Source organism: Pseudophryne corroboree, chromosome 6, assembly GCF_028390025.1.
Source record: "Pseudophryne corroboree isolate aPseCor3 chromosome 6, aPseCor3.hap2, whole genome shotgun sequence".
In the NCBI taxonomy this organism is placed as follows: domain Eukaryota; kingdom Metazoa; phylum Chordata; class Amphibia; order Anura; family Myobatrachidae; genus Pseudophryne; species Pseudophryne corroboree.
This window is the reverse complement of record NC_086449.1, coordinates 97,683,680-97,704,088: the sequence shown is the minus strand read 5'-3', so window position 1 is coordinate 97,704,088 and position 20,409 is coordinate 97,683,680. Positions and strand designations below refer to the sequence as shown.

Here is a 20,409-nt window from a genome sequence, read left to right as displayed (position 1 = left end):
TTGTTCCAGTCTAGGTCTGGTCTCTGGGTAAGGACTTAAGAGTTGTGGACAGAATTGCACAGGCTTAAGATATGATCTCCTCATGATGATGTGGCAGTTGGCTGGGGATTATAGGAGAGGAAGTGACCAGCTATTTGGGTACTGAAACACTGGTGGTGTGAACCACCAGTGCAATAGATAGCTGGATGCCAGTAGGTATGTTGGGAGTCACCAGCAGATTTGCAAAAGGCTCGGTAGAACCAGCATGGAAGATTTTCCAGATGCTGGATCAAACCAGCGGAGTAGATTTGCAGAAGGCTGGTCGGAACCAGCACAGCAGGTTTTCCAGATGCTGGATGGAACCAGCAAAGTAGATTTGCAGAAGGCTGGGAGGAACCAGCACAGCAGGTTTTCCAGATGTCGGGATTAGGTTTCCGACAAGGCAGGTTTTCCAGATGTCAGGATTGGCTTTCCAACACGGCAGGTTTTCCAATTGTCGGGATTGGCTTTCCGACAAGGCAGGTTTTCCAGCTGTCAGGGTTGGCTTTCCTATAAGGCTGGTTTTCCAGATGTTGGAATTGGCTTTCTGACAAGGCATGTTTTCATATGTCGGGATTGGCTTTCTGACAAGGCAGGTTTTCCAGATGTCGGGATTGGCTTTCCGACAAGGTAGGAGTTCAGAATGCTGGACAGAACCAGCAAGGCAGGTTTGTAGAATGCTAGATGAAGACAGCAATGCAGGTTTTCTGGAATGCTGGATGAAGACAGCAATGCAGTTTTTTTTGGAGTGCTGGACGGAATCAGCAGAGCAGGTTTGCTGTGAATGCTGAGTGGAGTCAGCAATGCAGGTTTTCTGGATATTGGGCGGAACCAACAAGATAGGAGTTCAGAATACTGGATGGAACTAGCAAGGCATAGATGCTGCGATGGAATGCAGAACAGTCTTTAGGTGTACTGTTATGGCACACCAGTGCACTTTGACATGCTGTGATGGAAATAGCGGTATGGCCCTTTAATATCAGCCAGAGAGTCAGGTGGTGCTGTGATGGTAATAGCACTCTGTCCAATACAGCTGAAGATGCAGGAGCTCACTACAGACTGAGAGACAACAAAGCACTGACAGCTTGCCAGTGCTGGAACTTGGAACTTAAATCCCTTGCTCACTGCTGACTTGATGAGCGACTCACATGATGAGGAAGGGATTCTGGATTGGACCCAGGGAGATCATCTGACCAGGAACTGTCAAGGTAACATCCATAGCTAATTTTGGAGGGAACTCCAGCGTGGTGTGGTTTGCATAAATCTGCTATGGCCATTGGATTTGTGGATGCTGGCACGGAAGCATAGCACAGTATGAACAATCCTCAATTATTGCTGTGTAGACACAGCATAGAGAGACTTCCTGAATTCAGTATTCACACAGAAGGTTAATCAACACTAGTGCAACTCGTTAGCAACTCTCACCTTCCAGACAGAGAACTGAGCTCTCAGGGACTCATGGTACTGGTGAGCTGTTTATCCCAGTGAGCAGAAAACATGCAGGATCCAGGACAGATGATAGAGGTAAGTCACCAAATTATATGAATTTAGACAGGATTGTGACAGAGATGGAGTGATTTCTATAGCAATCACTGCGTCTTTTATAACGCACCCCCAAGTCTGATTTTTACTAAAATCGAAAATTTTAGGAAAAATCACCGGACTTGCTCTGGGACCTTGGTAGCAAACCTCCCACCCAGAGGACTAATTAAGCAATTGGAAGTTTCTAATTAGCTTAATTAGTCAGTAATTACTCACCTTCTGAAGCAGTGTTTTCTGTATCCAACGTTGGGAGCCAGGTTTTCTGCAGCAGCGGTGAATATGTAGTGTTGTGGAGTGTGTATGAGTGTGTGTGTGTGTTTGTGTATGCAAGGGGGTATGTGGTTGTGACCTCACCGAAGCTGGCCACTGGAAGAACTTCATCTCCCAGCAGCTCTTGCGCCTTCCAGCAGCCCACAGGATTCCCAGCAGCCCCCTACCCAGTTAAAAAATATAGCCTAGATTCTAGATCCAAGTGTTCTAGATCCAAGAGGGACCTCTGACGTCAAGGTGAGAAGCAAGGCTGGTGGGATAGAACTTTCACTATTCATGTCAACAACTACTCCCTTTAGTAACCCGGTGGCAAGCAAAGCAAGCCACGTAGCCAAGCATGGCAAGGGAAGCGAGTCTGCGAGGGTACATTTTTGGTTCCCATTTTATGACCTTACTCCTCCCTCATCTTGTTGTGGGTCACGTGGTGGTGACATCAGAAGTCCTATAGCCAACATGGATTTAGTCATACCCGAAGATGGAGGGGAGCCCACCGAGAGCCGCAGAGACCACTGGAGAACTCTAGACAGGTGAGTATAATTTTGTTAAGTGCAGCAGGGTTTTCAGCGCTGAAAACCCTGAGACCATTTTTTTTATTGGATTCCATGGGTATCGGGGGTGCGCATCACTGCGGTAATCCAAAATTGGGTGCGAGGTAAGAATGGATTTTTTACGTCACTAATCCTCACTCCCAATTGAATCCCCCCTTATATATATGTGGCTACAACATTTGCATTATGTTCTGTTATATTGGTTGTCATGTAAGTATCCTCATAGCCAGAAAGAAGTTTCCTGCTCAGTGTTTTGTTTTGCTAAGTGGTTGCCTCAGTGCCAAAACCTTGGGCTGGTAGATCTCGGTCAGATAGAGCAGTGAATCACCCAATGGATGCAGAGAAAGATATAAGAGACAGTCTGCCAGCCCAGCAGTGGTGAGCGTGCTCATCTGCCCTAGTAATGTGTTTTACATGAGTAGTTCTGGGGAAGTGAAGAAATCACTAAAGATCATGTGAGAGGGGAGGTTCCGTTATAGTGTAGCAGCACACAGACACTGATGGGCTACAGCAGAAACATTACACTGATCCTAGTCACTATATACAGTATATTACTGTTATCTGTGCTGTGTAGAAGAGAGCAGGGGACGGCAGGAGTGAGGACACAAGCAGTATTATACGGTAGGATTTCTTCCAGTACTTTGCTGTGGCTGAATTAGATATTCCTTTGCAAACACTCTCAGAGATAATGATCTCTATAAGAAAAAAAATATTAATTAATTCTTACGTCAGAACTGCGCATGCGTCGGTGCCACAGTGCGCCAGCGCATGCCAGATGCCTGTCGCTGCCTAGCGATCGCCTCTGCCTGATTGACAGGCAGAGGCAGTCGCTGGGCAGGAGGGGGTGGCATGGTGGGGGGAAAGCCGCAGCGGCTGCGTGACATCACACACAGCCGCTGTGACCCAGGGCAGCAACGAGCAACTCCCGGCCAGCCGCAGGAGCTGCACTGGCTGGGAGTTACTCTAGAAGTACAAAAGCATTGCAATGTTTGTTTGTACTTGTGTGTGTGTGTGTGGGGGGGGGCGCCCTGACGTGCGGGGCGGACTAGCCCTGTGCTGGGCGTCCCCCCGCATTTCAGTGTAAGTGATCGTAGCTGTGCTAAATTTAGCACAGCTACGATCAGGTCGGAATGTTCCCGAGTTCGGCGGTTGTGCAGGATGGCAGATGAAACTCATGAAACTCAGATCATTATTTCTCCAGTAAGTTCCTCCCGGCCGAACGTAATTATGCAATTGGGGAGCAGGAATTACTTGCCATCAAATTGGCATTTGAGGAGTGGAGATACCTTCTAGAGGGAGCACAACACCCCATTACAGTATATACTGATCATAAGAATCTTCTATATCTGCAGTCGGCTCAGTGTTTGAATCCACGACAAGCACGATGGGCTCTTTTTTTCACCCGATTTAATTTTAAGCTCACCTACCGTCCAGGGTCTCAGAACAAAAAAGCAGATGCCCTTTCTCAGTCCTTCAATTCTTCTGAATTAAATGATGCTACCACGAATCAAGCCATTGTGAGTCCTACGTCCTTAATGACTCGAACTTCTCTGGTCCCGGTTCCTCCACCAGGCAAAACCTTTGTCGCCACAAATCTTCGAAAACGACTGCTTACTTGGGCTCACTCTTCATCCTTCATGGGTCATCCTGGGGTACTAAAGACTCTCAAATTTATTCAGCAGTCTTACTGGTGGCCACGTCTTAAAGCCGATGTTCAAGAGTTTATAGCAGCATGTCCTAAATGTGCCCAACATAAGAGTCCAAGGGGTTCTCCGCCAGGTTTGTTACATCCATTATCTATACCCAAACAACCGTGGACTCATATCTCAATGGACTTCGTGACCGATTTACCTCCATCAAAAGGGCGGAATACCATTTGGGTGATAGTGGATCGATTTTCGAAAATGGCGCATTTCATTCCATTAATTGGATTACCATCAGCCCCTTCACTAGCCAGATTGTTCATTTCTGAGATCTTCAAGTTGCATGGCCTTCCTCGAGAGATCATCTCTGATCGGGGAACACAGTTTGTAGCCAAGTTTTGGAGGTCGCTTTGTTCATCTTTAAACATTAAGTTGAATTTTTCTTCAGCATATCATCCCCAGACAGATGGACAAACTGAGAGAGTAAATCAAGATCTTGAAACCTTTCTCCGGTTATACATATCTTCCTCACAGGATGATTGGGTTGACTGCCTTCCATTGGCAGAATTCGCTCATAATAATCTCTTTCATTCGTCTTCAGAATCTACGCCGTTTTATACTAATTTTGGTTTTCATCCTCGTGTGCCAGAGTTCCATCCATTGCCAGCCCTAGAGGTTCCAGCAGCAGCTCAAGAGCTTTAACGTTTGTCTAAAATCTGGAGTTGTGTGCGCAAGTCGTTGATCAAACTTCTGCTCATTATAAATCTTTTGCAGATAGAAAACGTAAGGCTGTACCAAACTACAAGGTAGGAGACCAAGTTTGGATTTCTACTCGCAATCTGAAGTTCAAAGTTCCTTCTAAGAAGTTTGCTCCTGAGTTTATTGGTCCATTTCCCATTGTAAAGGTACTCAATCCTGTGTCATACAAAGTCAAGTTGCCACCGTCTTTGAAAATTCCTAACGCCTTTCATACATCGTTGTTGAAAACTTTGATTCTCAATAAGTTTCATACTACCCTGTCCAAACCTCCTAAAGTTCACTCTATGCAGGATGAGGAATTTGAGGTTAAGGAGATTGTGGACTCACGTTGCCGATATGGACGTCTGCAGTTTTTGGTCGATTGGAAGGGTTATGGTCCGGAGGAGAGGTCCTGGGTTTTTGGCGAAGATGTTCATGCTCCAAGACTGGTACAGAAATTCTATTCCAAGAATCCTGACAAAGCTCAAAGGTGTCCGGAGTCCACCCTTAAAGGGGGGGGGGGGTACTGTCACGAACCGATCTCTCACCTCTGCGGGTTTTGGGGTCCATCCTTTGCCAGTGAAGTTGCTTGCGGTGCTGTACGGCCGTGTGGGGACGCGGCGTGGTCAGTGGCACAGGTGATGCAGGTTCTGGGAGCTGGGAGTGCGGGGACCAAATGGCCAAAGGCACCGCTGTGTGTCTGCAGTATAGGAGGCGGCCATGTTGGAGACAGAATGAGCACCAGAGAGCACTTGTGAAACACCTGTGGGTAAGTGTTAGCCAATCCCGTGCTTGTGCTGCCTTTAAGTAGGCTGGGATTATGTTACTCTGAGCCAGTGCTTTGTTGTATCTACTCTATGCCCTAGCTCTGTGCTCTCTCCGTGCATTCCCGTGTGATTCCCATGGTCCAGATATCGCCTCCAATCCCAGAGGTCTGCCTGCAGCCTTCACTGCAAAAGATCCACCAAACTCCCTGCTGTGCTGTCAGTTAATCGCTCTCCCAGTGGCAAACAAGTGGATTTCCAGAGTCTTGTAAGAGGTTACCCTGTCAGCCTGCTTCAATCACACAGCCTTTGGAGGATTCCACTAAATTCAGGTGCTCATTTTTTCAGCTCTAAACTTAACCCATTCATCACCATTGTCGTCTGCTGCAGTTTCACAGTGCTGTGTTATCTTCTGAACTCGCAAGTAACCCATTCAGTATTGTATTTTCATTGTTGCTGCAATCAAGGACAATTCTTCACAGCCTTTCAGTTTAATCTTTAAGCTTCAGTAGAGGTCTCCACAGTTATTCATTTATGTCTGCAATATCCAGTTAACACTCCTTACAGTTTGGCACCAATCATTGCTTCATTTGGACAATTCGTCATTCATTCACAAGACTGTTTAAATACTCAGTTCTATGAACATTTCTTCAATGCGTCTTTAAGACTGTTCCTGCTTATCATTATACCATTCTTTGCAATACGTCAGTTTATATATATATATATATATATAGTGATTAATAATTTGTCATTTAACTCCTTACTGGAATTGTTGCCTTTAATAAATATATGAAACGGAACTTTCTTCGTCCTCCCTGCTTTCATCATACCCCAGCACCTACACCTTTGGTTGGTCCAGGGTTAACGGATTCACAAAAACACTCGGCCCTGACAGTTACAAAGGCAACCAGGTAGTACAAGGTGGCGCTCACGGGATTACACTTGCCCAGCAGTATTTTAGCCTCCTGAAATGCTAGGCTTCACCTTTAGCAGCCGCCTTTCCTTGGTGAATTAGGTCCACCCTGTATCCAGATACCCCCAGGACTTATCGATGAACAAGGTGACTGTAGGAGGCTGGGCAAGAGTAAAACACAAGTGCAGAGAGACGCTCACTGAATGCTACCTTGATTAAGATGACCAATTCACTAGCTGGGATAAGCAACAGAGAGTATGTGAGTGCAGCAATGCACAGGGTGGTATTAGCAACTGAGTATAAACTGTATCTAAATGCAACAATGCACAAGATGGTATTAGCAACTAAACATAGACTGTATTTGATTGCAACAATGCACAAGATGGTATTAGCAACTAAACACAATGGGGGTCATTCCGAGTTGATCGCTAGCTGCCATTGTTTGTGTCGTAACGATCACTGGTTCTAGGGACGATTCCAATCGCACAGCCGGGCGCAAGGAGATTGACAGAAAGAGGGCATTTCTGGGTGTCATCTGACTGTTTTCAGGGAGTGCTTAGAAAAACGCAGGCATGGCAGAAAAAATGCAGGCATGGCTGGGCGTTCACTGGGTGGGTGTGTGCCGTCAAAAGCTGTCCCTCCATCGTTAGAATCAACGCACACAAACAGTAACTACAAGGCTGGTCTTGTTTTGCACAAAAAGATTTTGCAGGCGCTCTGCTGTACAAGTGTTCGCACTTCTGCAAAGCGAAAATACACTCCCCCGTGGGCGGCGACTATGCATTTGCACGGCTGCTAAACACTGCTAGCGAGCGATCAACTCGGAATGACCCCCAAAGTGTACGTGAATTCAACAAAGAATAGGGTGGTATAAGCAACTAAGTACAAGCAATAAATAACTTCTGAAGAAGAACTATGAAAGTTTGAAACGCGTTAAGCGTGTACTCTCCCGCTTTACTTGTGACCCCTTTTGAGCCTTACCATCTGCACTGGATGCTGAGGGACTGTGCTGGATCCTGGTTTCCGGAGCCATTATCCTTGGGTGCTTTATCTATCTGGCCCCTTCCAGACCTTAGTGGCTCAGTATTTAATGCATTGAAAGCTATGGAATCTGTATATTTATATCTGTATGCTTTATGTTTTTCTTTTATTCAATAAAAATAAATGGTTAACAAGACCAGTGAAATGTTTGACACTTAGGGGGGGAATTCAATTGCTGGTGGGAAATTAAAAAATGCCCCACGGTGCTGGGTTTTTACCACAGCCGTAGAGTTTTGGTATTCATTTGCAGGACTGAAAATGAGATTGTCACGGTTGTGGTTATTTGTTGTTCCAGTCTAGGTCTGGTCTCTGGGTAAGGACTTAAGAGTTGTGGACAGAATTGCACAGGCTTAAGATATGATCTCCTCATGCAGATGTGGCAGTTGGCTGGGGATTATAGGAGAGGAAGTGACCAGCTATTTGGGTACTGAAACACTGGTGGTGTGAACCACCAGTGCAATAGATAGCTGGATGCCAGTAGGTATGCTGGGAGTCACCAGCAGATTTGCAAAAGGCTCGGTAGAACCAGCATGGAAGATTTTCCAGATGTTGGATCGAACCAGCGGAGTAGATTTGCAGAAGGCTGGTCGGAACCAGCACAGCAGGTTTTCCAGATGCTGGATGGAACCAGCAAAGTAGATTTGCAGAAGGCTGGGAGGAACCAGCACAGCAGGTTTTCCAGATGTCGGGATTAGGTTTCCGACAAGGCAGGTTTTCCAGATGTCAGGATTGGCTTTCCAACACGGCAGGTTTTCCAATTGTCGGGATTGGCTTTCCGACAAGGCAGGTTTTCCAGCTGTCAGGGTTTGCTTTCCTATAAGGCAGGTTTTCCAGATGTTGGAATTGGCTTTCTGACAAGGCATGTTTTCATATGTCGGGATTGGCTTTCCGACAAGGCAGATTTTCCAGATGTCGGGATTGGCTTTCCGACAAGGTAGGAGTTCAGAATGCTGGACAGAACCAGCAAGGCAGGTTTGTAGAATGCTAGATGAAGACAGCAATGCAGGTTTTCTGGAATGCTGGATGAAGACAGCAATGCAGTTTTTTTTGGAGTGCTGGACGGAATCAGCAGAGCAGGTTTGCTGTGAATGCTGAGTGGAGTCAGCAATGCAGGTTTTCTGGATATTGGGCGGAACCAACAAGATAGGAGTTCAGAATGCTGGATGGAACTAGCAAGGCATAGATGCTGCGATGGAATGCAGAACAGTCTTTAGGTGTACTGTTATGGCACACCAGTGCACTTTGACATGCTGTGATGGAAATAGCGGTATGGCCCTTTAATATCAGCCAGAGAGTCAGGTGGTGCTGTGATGGTAATAGCACTCTGTCCAATACAGCTGAAGATGCAGGAGCTCACTACAGACTGAGAGACAACAAAGCACTGACAGCTTGCCAGTGCTGGAACTTGGAACTTAAATCCCTTGCTCACTGCTGACTGGATGAGCGACTCACATGATGAGGAAGGGATTCTGGATTGGACCCATTGAGATCATCTGACCAGGAACTGTCAAGGTAACATCCATAGCTGATTTTGGAGGGAACTCCAGCGTGGTGTGGTTTGCATAAATCTGCTATGGCCATTGGATTTGTGGATGCTGGCACGGAAGCATAGCACAGTATGAACAATCCTCAATTATTGCTGTGTAGACACAGCATAGAGAGACTTCCTGAATTCAGTATTCACACAGAAGGTTAATCAACACTAGTGCAACTCGTTAGCAACTCTCACCTTCCAGACAGAGAACTGAGCTCTCAGGGACTCATGGTACTGGTGAGCTGTTTATCCCAGTGAGCAGAAAACATGCAGGATCCAGGACAGATGATAGAGGTAAGTCACCAAATTATATGAATTTAGACAGGATTGTGACAGAGATGGAGTGATTTCTATAGCAATCACTGCGTCTTTTATAACGCACCCCCAAGTCTGATTTTTACTAAAATCGAAAATTTTAGGAAAAATCACCGGACTTGCTCTGGGACCTTGGTAGCAAACCTCCCACCCAGAGGACTAATTAAGCAATTGGAAGTTTCTAATTAGCTTAATTAGTCAGTAATTACTCACCTTCTGAAGCAGTGTTTTCTGTATCCAACGTTGGGAGCCAGGTTTTCTGCAGCAGCGGTGAATATGTAGTGTTGTGGAGTGTGTATGAGTGTGTGTGTGTGTGTGTATGCAAGGGGGTATGTGGTTGTGACCTCACCGAAGCTGGCCACTGGAAGAACTTCATCTCCCAGCAGCTCTTGCGCCTTCCAGCAGCCCACAGGATTCCCAGCAGCCCCCTACCCAGTTAAAAAATATAGCCTAGATTCTAGATCCAAGTGTTCTAGATCCAAGAGGGACCTCTGACGTCAAGGTGAGAAGCAAGGCTGGTGGGATAGAACTTTCACTATTCATGTCAACAACTACTCCCTTTAGTAACCCGGTGGCAAGCAAAGCAAGCCACGTAGCCAAGCATGGCAAGGGAAGCGAGTCTGCGAGGGTACATTTTTGGTTCCCATTTTATGACCTTACTCCTCCCCCATCTTGTTGTGGGTCACGTGGTGGTGACATCAGAAGTCCTATAGCCAACGTGGATTTAGTCATACCCGAAGATGGAGGGGAGCCCACCGAGAGCCGCAGAGACCACTGGAGAACTCTAGACAGGTGAGTATAATTTTGTTAAGTGCAGCAGGGTTTTCAGCACTGAAAACCCTGAGACCATTTTTTTTATTGGATTCCACGGGTATCAGGGGTGCGCATCACTGCGGTAATCCAAAATTGGGTGCGAGGTAAGAATGGATTTTTTACGTCACTAATCCTCACTCCCAATTGAATCCCCCCTTATATATATGTGGCTACAACATTTGCATTATGTTCTGTTATATTGGTTGTCATGTAAGTATCCTCATAGCCAGAAAGAAGTTTCCTGCTCAGTGTTTTGTTTTGCTAAGTGGTTGCCTCAGTGCCAAAACCTTCGGCTGGTAGATCTCGGTCAGATAGAGCAGTGAATCACCCAATGGATGCAGAGAAAGATATAAGAAACAGTCTGCCAGCCCAGCACTGGTGAGCGTGCTCATCTGCCCTAGTAATGTGTTTTACATGAGTAGTTCTGGGGAAGTGAAGAAATCACTAAAGATCATGTGAGAGGGGAGGTTCCGTTATAGTGTAGCAGCACACAGACACTGATGGGCTACAGCAGAAACATTACACTGATCCTAGTCACTATATACAGTATATCACTGTTATCTGTGCTGTGTAGAAGAGAGCAGGGGACGGCAGGAGTGAGGACACAAGCAGTATTATACGGTAGGATTTCTTCCAGTACTTTGCTGTGGCTGAATTAGATATTCCTTTGCAAACACTCTCAGAGATAATGATCTCTATAAGAAAAAAAATATTAATTCATTCTTACGTCAGAACTGCGCATGCGTCGGCGCCACAGTGCGCCAGCGCATGCCAGATGCCTGTCGCTGCCTAGCGATCGCCTCTGCCTGATTGACAGGCAGAGGCAGTCGCTGGGCAGGAGGGGGTGGCATGGTGGGGGGAAAGCCGCAGCGGCTGCGTGACATCACACACAGCCGCTGTGACCCAGGGCAGCAACGAGCAACTCCCGGCCAGCCGCAGGAGCTGCACTGGCTGGGAGTTACTCTAGAAGTACAAAAGCATTGCAATGTTTTTGTACTTGTGTGTGTGTATGGGGGGGGCGCCCTGACGTGCGGGGCGGACTAGCCCTGTGCTGGGCGTCCCCCCGCATTTCAGTGTAAGTGATCGTAGCTGTGCTAAATTTAGCACAGCTACGATCAGGTCGGAATGTTCCCGAGTTCGGCGGTTGTGCAGGATGGCAGATGAAACTCATGAAACTCAGATCATTATTAACATATAAACAGAACTACTGCAAGCCCACTTGGGGGAGTTCCACATATTGTTTTATTTAACTTGGTTCTATAAGAAGAGCGTTGGGTGTATTGTTTCATGTCTTTTACTATAAGTGGACAGGAATTTTTTTTAAATTATGCCAGAAGCTGCTTAATGTTATCAAGGAAGTGGAGGAAGGTTCGGTTTGTTTATACAATGAAAGCCTGAGTAACAAATGCATTTACTTTGGGAGAACTGATCATAAACTGTCAAAATTAAACATAGGAAACATGAAAACTTAGTTTTTTCTCTTTGTTAAACAGGCAATAATGTCCCTTTTTTCTAATTTAAACTGAAAGGCATAGTTAATTTTTTTGACTGGGCAGGGCCATAGCAGGGTGAATATGTGTTCTGGGTTGGCCTCGTTCCCTGTACATATGATGTCATGACATCACAATGAGGAATCATGCCAGCTGGGACCAGGAACAGTGTGAGCACCAAAAGCTTCCAAAGTCATGCCAATTGGATCTCTAGGCTGCAGGGTGCTATTTGCAAGCCAAACACAGGTGCCATTGGGCAGTGTCGGTAACTCCATATAGGCTCTTGGCAGTGGCACCACTTGTATACTGTGACTAGGCAGTTTGCGGTTGGGAAATTCAATATTTTTTTCGTTTGTAGAGTATGAGTATTATATGCCATCCAAGAGTCATTTTCATGTGACAGTCTCGATTACAAGCAATCAAGAAAGGTTGGTGAATCAGGCAGCTTTTGGTGGGCATTGGCATGACCAGACTTTTCATTTAGTAATATTGAAGTCCAGGGAAGGATTGGACCACCGAGAACATGCTCGCTACGCCCCCACCACTGGGCCAATTAATAAGCATTAGGGAGGGGGGGGGGGGGGGGGAACAAGGGGCACATGTATAAGAACAAGAGAGCCCTGTCACTTAGTCTTCCCGTTCCAGTTAATTGCGGGGCAGCATGTAGGACATCATGGAAGGCAGAGAATCCATGTCACAAACAGGAGCAGTCAGAAGACACAGAATAAGGTGAAAGTGGGCTGGAGGCAGATGGATGTAGAGGACTGTAGCTGTAGATACACCGGAAGGCTGAAAAGACAGAAGGGGATAGAAGAGACACTGGGGAGCTGGAGATACAGAAGGGCACTAGAGCTGGAGAGACCCTGGGGAGCTGGAAAGACAGGTCTGAACCACTAGGGGGGTTGTAAAGACACGTTGGCTGGAGCTGGAGAGACACTGGAGGGCTGGAAAGACAGAAAGGTAATGAGAGACCTGGGGAGAGTGGTGAGGCTAGAGGGAAACAAGGGGACTGGAGCAGCAGACACACCAGGGAATGAGGCGTAGGACACAGAAGGGGATGTAACTGAAGAGAACTGGGGGGAAGCGGCTGTAGATTAAACACAATTTGCAGGATTAGAAGGAAAAGACTCAGGGACAGTAGTCTTCATTATGGCACCAATTCTAAAGAAATGAGATAACTGATAGCAGTGGCATAATACATTAGCAATTATAGTTTAATAATATAAAATGAAACAGGAAATTTCACATTTTGCCTGAAGCAAAACTTCTGTTATTATGAATTAACTGTTTGAACCTATGTTATATGATGATAACATTGGTTCTATCTATCTATCTATCTGTCTGTCTGTCTGTCTGTCTGTCTGTCTGTCGATCTTTAATATCAGAAATACAATATAAAAATAACAATCATTAAGACGGGTTGGATACGAAAATCCCGTCAGTCAGGGTCAATACGGACAGTGAGATCCTGACAGTCAGAATCCTAATGGTTTGCGGTATTTGTACCCTATCCATAATCCTAACCCTAAACTCCACCTCCCACAGCCTATCCCTAACCCTCCACCTATTACCTAAACCCCAAAGCTGAGGTTTCCTTCAGGATCCGTCTGTATTCTTACCTTCGTGGGTCCTGACTGCCAGAATCCTAACTGCCGGGATCCTGATCTCAACCCATTAAGACATAGAGTAACCATATTCACATGGTATATGGACCACCTTAATCACAACCTAAAAAAATATTAGGGTAGAGCCTCTACTGCTAGATAGACAATGAGTTTGGATGGAAAGAGAGTCAAATGCACATCTGATGTCTGTTACTAATCAATGGGATGGACACTGAAATTCAGTCGTGATTGAGAAAGAGTGACATGTACATCCAGTGGACAGAAGGGGACCGGAAGTACTTCTATGCTAAACTTTAAAGTTAATATAACGGATAGGACTTTTTATTTATTGTTAAGGTAATCAACTTTCAAGCTGTGTGGAAATTTTTTAAATGTCCCGAAAGCGTTATGCTTTTATTGCAAACTATATACAATATATGTTTGGTGCTATTGGAATGGTCCAAAGGTGTATAAACTGGTAATCATCAGCACTCCACACTATCGTCTTGAAAAAGACTAAACTGATTGAAACGCATTGGAGTGGAGTGTCTGATGGTGATCTGTAAGTTGACTTTTATTGCTTTTACTTTTTTGTCCCTATGTCTGTTACATCATTGTTTTTTAAATATGTTTTGTATGGAATAAAATTTGGATACATTTTATTTGATTCTTCCTTGGGAGTTATTTTGCCTGCATGTACTAAGAGCCTGATTCAGAGATGGACAGAAATTCAATGCCGATTGTAAGCAGATTTGAATTTCTCTCCGATTTTAAGGAAAAACATGCAGGAGAGGTCTCAGTAGAAGAGACGCTTCCTGCATGTAGCTGCAATCCCAGCAGTGCAACCAACTGGGATCCAACATTGCGACCATCGGTTGCGATGTTACACGCAGACGGCCAGCTGATTAAGCCTCAGCTTACGTTGCTGGACAGTGGAAGCAGGGACTGCAAAGCCAGGAAGTCTGCATGGTGAAAGCAGACCCTTGGCTCTCCCCTCCCATTTCTAGGAATGCCCCCTTGTCACCCCCTCAACGCTGCTGTCTGTCAGACAGCAGCAGAGGGGAACTACGGGCAACATCGCATGGCCTGTATTGCGCATGCGAAGAACCACCTTGCTTAGCCTCAGCCGCTTCCTACCCTACTTGAACAGGCAGCGAGTCCCTCCTCCCCGGCCAGCACCATCTTGCCAGTGATATTTGGGAAGATAACCCTTTCCACTAGAGAGCAATGATTCTCGCACAGTGCTAGAGTCTTTGCTTTCCATGTGCGCTACCATCTTCCCGTGGAGATCACCAGGAAGATGGCAGAGCTGACCACAGTTCAGGTATACTGGGAGGGGAGGGGTAGCGGACCAGAGCTCCTACCGGGCCCCATTAGCTGCCCAGGCTCGGGTAATTTGTACCCGCCCCCCCCCCCCCCCCCCTCTATGCACCACTACCTACACTTCTAAAGAGGAAGCACTGTCTAATCTAAGGCCCAGTATAGTACCCTAGGAAATGCAGTGAGCAATGTAGCAAGAAATTCCATTTAAATGTGATTCTCTTTTTTAAGTGTATTTACAGAATTAAAGCAGAAGCTTTAGTTCCACAATTCAATGAACAGCCAACAAAGCAACACAATTTTACATGCATTTACTGGTAATTAATGGATACTAGGCATTTAGAAAAGTCAAGCCATTCTCCCCCTGCAAATAATAAAGAATGCTAATCATGTGGAAACTGCTGTTACCACATGATTTTACTTTCACTGAGCTGAACGCGACAGGAGATATCGCACATATATCTGTCCAGGTAGGTAGTGCAGGTTACTACAGACTACAATGTTTCAATGATAACTGGTGTTCTCCAATTTATCTAGCTCCAAAAAGCTATTTTAAAAAGGAAGGGACAGACACACACACACAGGGTCATCTGAGAATGGGGACCAGGGCCGGACTGGGACTAAAAATAGGCCCTGGCATTTTTGAAGCACACAGGCCCACCTCTGTGACTCCTCCCCTTACTATTCCTGACTCCTCCCACTTATTAGTCTATGTTCTTACAAATATAATTAATATTCTAACAACATACAGGCATACATCATTCTCTATTAAAATATACACAACCAGTGGTTGAAGTGGAAATTTTTAAGCGGGGGTATGGAAATGTGAGGCTTGTAATTAAGCGCACGCCGAAGGCGCGCGCGCTCCGTAAAAGGGGGCGCGGCCACTCAAATGGGCGTGGTCACTCAAAAGGGGGTGTGGTCTTCAGTGTAATTTACCACACCATACACCCCTTATACGCATTATGCACCACAATAGTAGGACCCCTTATACTATCTAGTACTGCTGCCCCTTTCACATTATACCACACAGTATGAGACAAAATTCACATTACAGCACCCGGTATGAGTCGAAATTTACATTATATGCCCCCGATAGTGCAGTGCCAGGTAAACAATTGCCCCCACAGTGCCAGGTACACAAATGCCCCCACAGTGCCAGATCCACAAATGCCCCCCACAGTGCCAGGTATACAAATGCCCCCCACAGTGCCAGGTATACAAATGCCCCCACAGTGCCAGATGCACAAATGCCCCCACAGTGCCAGGTATACAGATGCCCCCACAGTGCCAGGTATACAGATGACCCCACAGTGCCAGGTATACAAATGCCCCCACAGTGCCAGGTAAACAATTGCCCCCACAGTGCCAGGTACACAAATGCCCCCACAGTGCCAGATCCACAAATGCCCCCCACAGTGCCAGGTATACAAATGCCCCACAGTGCCAGCCAATTGCCCCCACAGTGCCAGGTATACAATTGCCCCACAGTGCCAGCCAATTGCCCCCACAGTGCCAGGTATACAATTGCCCCCACAGCAGCCAGTGCTGCAGCTGCTTACCGCTGCTGCACTGCTACTGCTGCTGTTGCTGCTGCTGCTGCTCCTCCTCCTCCGGGCTGTGAGGGACGGGGGTGAGAACGCCGGGCGCCCGCCAGCACGGCTGTGTCTGGCGCGGCAGCGTATAGCGTTCAAACCAGCCGCCGGTTCGTGAGCCAATCAGAGCTCGCGGACCGGCGGCTTCTGATTGGCTGCCGGTCCGCGAGCTCTGATTGGCTCACGAACCGGCGGCTGCTTTGAAGTCCGCTATACGCGCCGCGCCAGACACAGCCGTGCTAGCGGGCGCCCGGCATTCTGACCCCCGTCCCTCACAGCTCTCCAAGCCTGACAGCTGAGACGCGCTGCCGCCGGACTGAGCGGCAGCGCGTCTCAGTGACCGCTGGACCGGCCCACGTGGCCATCGGCCTTTCTGGCATCTGCCAGAAGTGCCAGATGGCCAGTCCGGCCCTGATGGGGACTATAGTGTGGATGATGCTAGGAGGAAAAGTATAAGGTCTCGTTTGAAGCTTTGAAGAATGGTGGATAGTTTAACTGAATGCATTATAAGTGGGAAGGGGTGGTGATGGTCATTAGCAGAACAAAGAAGGTGTGTAAGAGTGTGAACAGTCATGAAGTTGGATATAGAGGGCATGAAGGGATATCACTGAGAGCTTTTGTAAGTAAGGGCAAGGGGTTTGACCTTGATTCTGTTGAAGATTGGTGGATATTGTAGCTACAGTCAGAGAAAGGTAGCACAGTGGCAAGATAAGACAGGTGGCCATGTAAAAAAAGGTACTGTGGAGGGGAAAGATTGGGTAGAGGCCAGAGATAAGGAGATTAGAAGATTTGAGTCATGAAATGAGAGAGTGAATGATAATTTAGTTACTTTCAAATGTGATTTAAAACCCTGGACGTGTTATACAGGTGGAAGCTGTGAATAGATTTTTGGTAGAGGAGGTTTCCATGGAGTGTAGGGAACAAAAGTCAGATTGAAGTAGGTCAAGGAGGGTGGTTAAGCAACCCACTAGAGAAGCTTGCTAGCAAAGGAGAGAGATTGGGCAGTAGTTAGTTGGTAAAGTGAGGTCAATGGTTTTTATTTTCTATTTTTCTATTGAGAATGAAGGAGACAACAGCTTGTTTGAAGGAGAAAGTACAAGTGGAAAGGGATAGGCTGAGGAAGGGATTGTGAGCAGAGGTGCTAAAGGATAGAGACAGGTGTGGTATATTTTGTCCACACACATCATTTCAACATTCATAATGTCAACATGTGAATGCTTGGATTGTTTACAGTGACCACATCAACATTCATCATGCTGACACTGATGAAATGTCTAGATGACTAGACTATCCACAAAATGTCCCTGGTGGTCTAGTGGTGACTTACCTGGTACAGCGGATCCAGCGGCTCCAGATGTGTCTTCTGGATCTAGTGGTGATGTCCTGTTTTATGTAACTTGGTCACTCACCCAATGTACCCTTAACTAATGTGGTAGGGAATTTTTACCAGTTACCCTCCTTCTGTAGGCACACTGGTCTCTATGATCCACAGGCTTTACTCAATGGAACAAGTATTGCATGAGCAAGAGAAGGGAAACAGCTCTTATTCTGGGTAGCTGGATAATAAACATGATTAGATAGGTTGTGTCAGAACCTGCTAGAAGTCAAAACTTCAACATCAAGTACCTTGCAAAGTCGAACATCTTGAAAAGCTCTTGATCCACTCATATTAACCGCTGTATATTACTCTCAGGTAAAGTTGACATTCAAGGGGTGTGGGTGTACATCCCAGGTGATAATATTGGGTAATTTAAAGAAAGGGGTTGTGGACATGGATGGTTTACACTTATTTCCCGATACCCCCTGCTATTTTAATGCCAGTCTAAATAGGATTTCTCTTGAAACAGTTGGTTGTCCATCACTGTAATGAAAAGGTTTGGATTCCTAGATGGAGTAACCCTACCAAGTTTAATCCCTTACATGCATCTGTGATGTCACCATGGCTTCAGTTGTTTTTCACTGACAAGGAGATACATATTGTTATGTATTCTGTGAAACACATCCCAGTCACAAGTGAAAAGATGTTCCTGGTAATTACTGGGGTAGTCACTGGCTAAGGATGCCCCAGCATGGTTATATCATATGAATCATTATAGCAAATAAAATTAGAATGTGTGCACTTAACCCTTTTACAGCCATTGCTGTAAAATAAAGGGGATGAGCATCCCACACTTAAGGTGTGCAGCAAAAACACTTAAGGGGGAATTCAAATGCTTGTTTTTCATAACGCTAATTTGTAATTGAACTGCTGCTGTGCATAATTAAATGTGCCTATATGTATATGGCAGGAGGCCTGCTGCCAGGGTAATACAGCTAACCCTATTCAAAATGCGGGTGTAATTAACTATGGATTTCATAATAATGTTTATATCCATCATCCGTGGATAACAAGATACGCTATTTGAATGATATTAAACTCATGGGTTTGGATGCGTTGTATTGTTGTGTTTCCTAAACCATGCTTTATGGACATACTGTTTAATAAGAGAAACGACAACCTGCTGATACGATTTGTAGAACAATCAGATTGCAGCTAATGGGTTTAGTGGAATAATTCCTGATGTGAAATCTCTTGTTTAAAACAGTCTTTGTGCTCTCTGGGCTATGCCTTGTGGATACACTGCTCATTAAGTGTAACAGCAATGTGCTGATATGTTTTAAACAATAATTAGACTCCTGCCAAGGTGCTAAGAGGTATATCTTTTGTGCAATTCTTTGCCTAAGGCAGCCTTTGTGTCTTCTGTACCATGCCTTGTGGATACAGTGCTTATTAAGAGAAATATTAATCTGCTAACTCGCTTAAAAAGGTGAAAAGATAGGAAGATAAAAAAAAATAAGAAAGTAATTAGACTGCAGCCAATGTGTTGAGTCATTTATTTTCTTATTTTCATGTGCAATCCTTTGCTGAAGGCAATTGACCAAGTACGACAGAGATAGTGAATTTTGGCACACATTGTCGGTATTAAATGTGATGATACATTAATATCGTGATAAATTTATTATAACACTAATGAATGCGGTGTGAAAATACACCAGCTTGTGAGAAGTAGAGATTCTCAAATATCAGCTGACATAACCGTTCACGAGAAAGCATCTATCAGTGTTAACAAACTTTTTTAAATAGTTATGTAAGAGGGCAACGCCGGGACGTATAGTGCCTGCTGCCGTGCAGGTGTAGACGTACCACTTACCAGACGCCGCACGCTCTCACTCTCAAGTGCCGGAACCCTCGATGGTCCTGGAAACTCTTCTGGACGACCCGGACGCAAAACCTAAGAGGGAGAAGATTGTTGAATACCGTCCCCCTGACCGTGGACCGAAACGCCCTCCGTGTTCGAAGAAAATAGCTCTTTCGGGCTAGGTGAGGGTCATCCCAGGCGTCCGCCTCAGAGCCCGAATTTCACCTATAGGCACTTTCGCACCAGGTGGAAATTCCGCCTTGCCCCGGCGTGCAAGGCTCACCGTTGCCCTGAAGGAAGGGAGATAGATAGGGACACACACACAGACGAAACGCCCAGACCGTTGTTACTCACCGTCCTATGTCTTGTACTCCGATCTTCTCCACTTACAGGTCCCTGTAAGGAGGCAAAGAAAGAAACAGCCGTGCAGGGCCTAACTCTAAACTAGTGTGCGTCCGCTACACTAACTGCATACAAAGCCCTCAAACTGGCTCAAGTGTAAGTGGTGCAACATAACTAGGCACAAACGCTATAACAACAATTTGCCCTGCACGGTAATACATACATCGGAGTACAACAATAGCACAGTGCGGTTCCTTTGGTTCCCTACCTGTACCCTGGGGTGAGCGCTGTACAGCCTACCCACCTCATGTATCTTCCCTTATGTGGGCCTCTGGCCTACCTACCTAAATACCACTACTCGCTAGGCCTAGTGCCCCCCCCTATCTACGCGCGGACCCGTGGTCCGACTGTACCCACAGGCCTAATGCCGGCCTACTCGTCCCTCGAGGGGTGACCTGGGCCTGGTGCCCAGGGCCACCTTATGTTACCTACTGGCCAAGTCACTCTCGGGCCTAATTCCCCCCTAATGTCACACAGGCCTATTGCCTGACGTGTCCCCGGGCCTAGTGCCCACCTACTGTGCGGCCGAGGGTGGCTCGGGCCTAACGCCCGAACCCCCGGGTGGATGAGTGGTCGGGTCTGGGCCTACAGGCCACGGGCCGAGGGGAACCCCGACTGCGCGTGGCCTCGGACCCAGACACGCCGACTCACTGGTGCCCACGGGCCGGGAGGGCCCGACT

The 20,409-nt window shown here is 46.4% G+C and overlaps 1 protein-coding gene across 4 annotated transcripts in view; it reads left to right on the top strand.

Annotated features, from left to right (window-relative positions):
* The window catches only part of LOC134936464 (cytokine receptor common subunit beta-like), a 172,844-nt gene that overhangs the window by 44,274 nt on the left and 108,161 nt on the right, over positions 1-20,409 (top strand). Inside the window, exon 1 of one of the 4 annotated variants that reach the window (XM_063931498.1) lies at positions 10,618-10,760. The exons of the other annotated variants lie outside the window; for them this stretch is intronic. The gene's annotated coding sequence lies outside the window, so the exon portion shown is untranslated. Of the gene's footprint in view, positions 1-10,617; positions 10,761-20,409 lie in introns of those variants that run through there. 4 annotated transcript variants of the gene reach the window in all.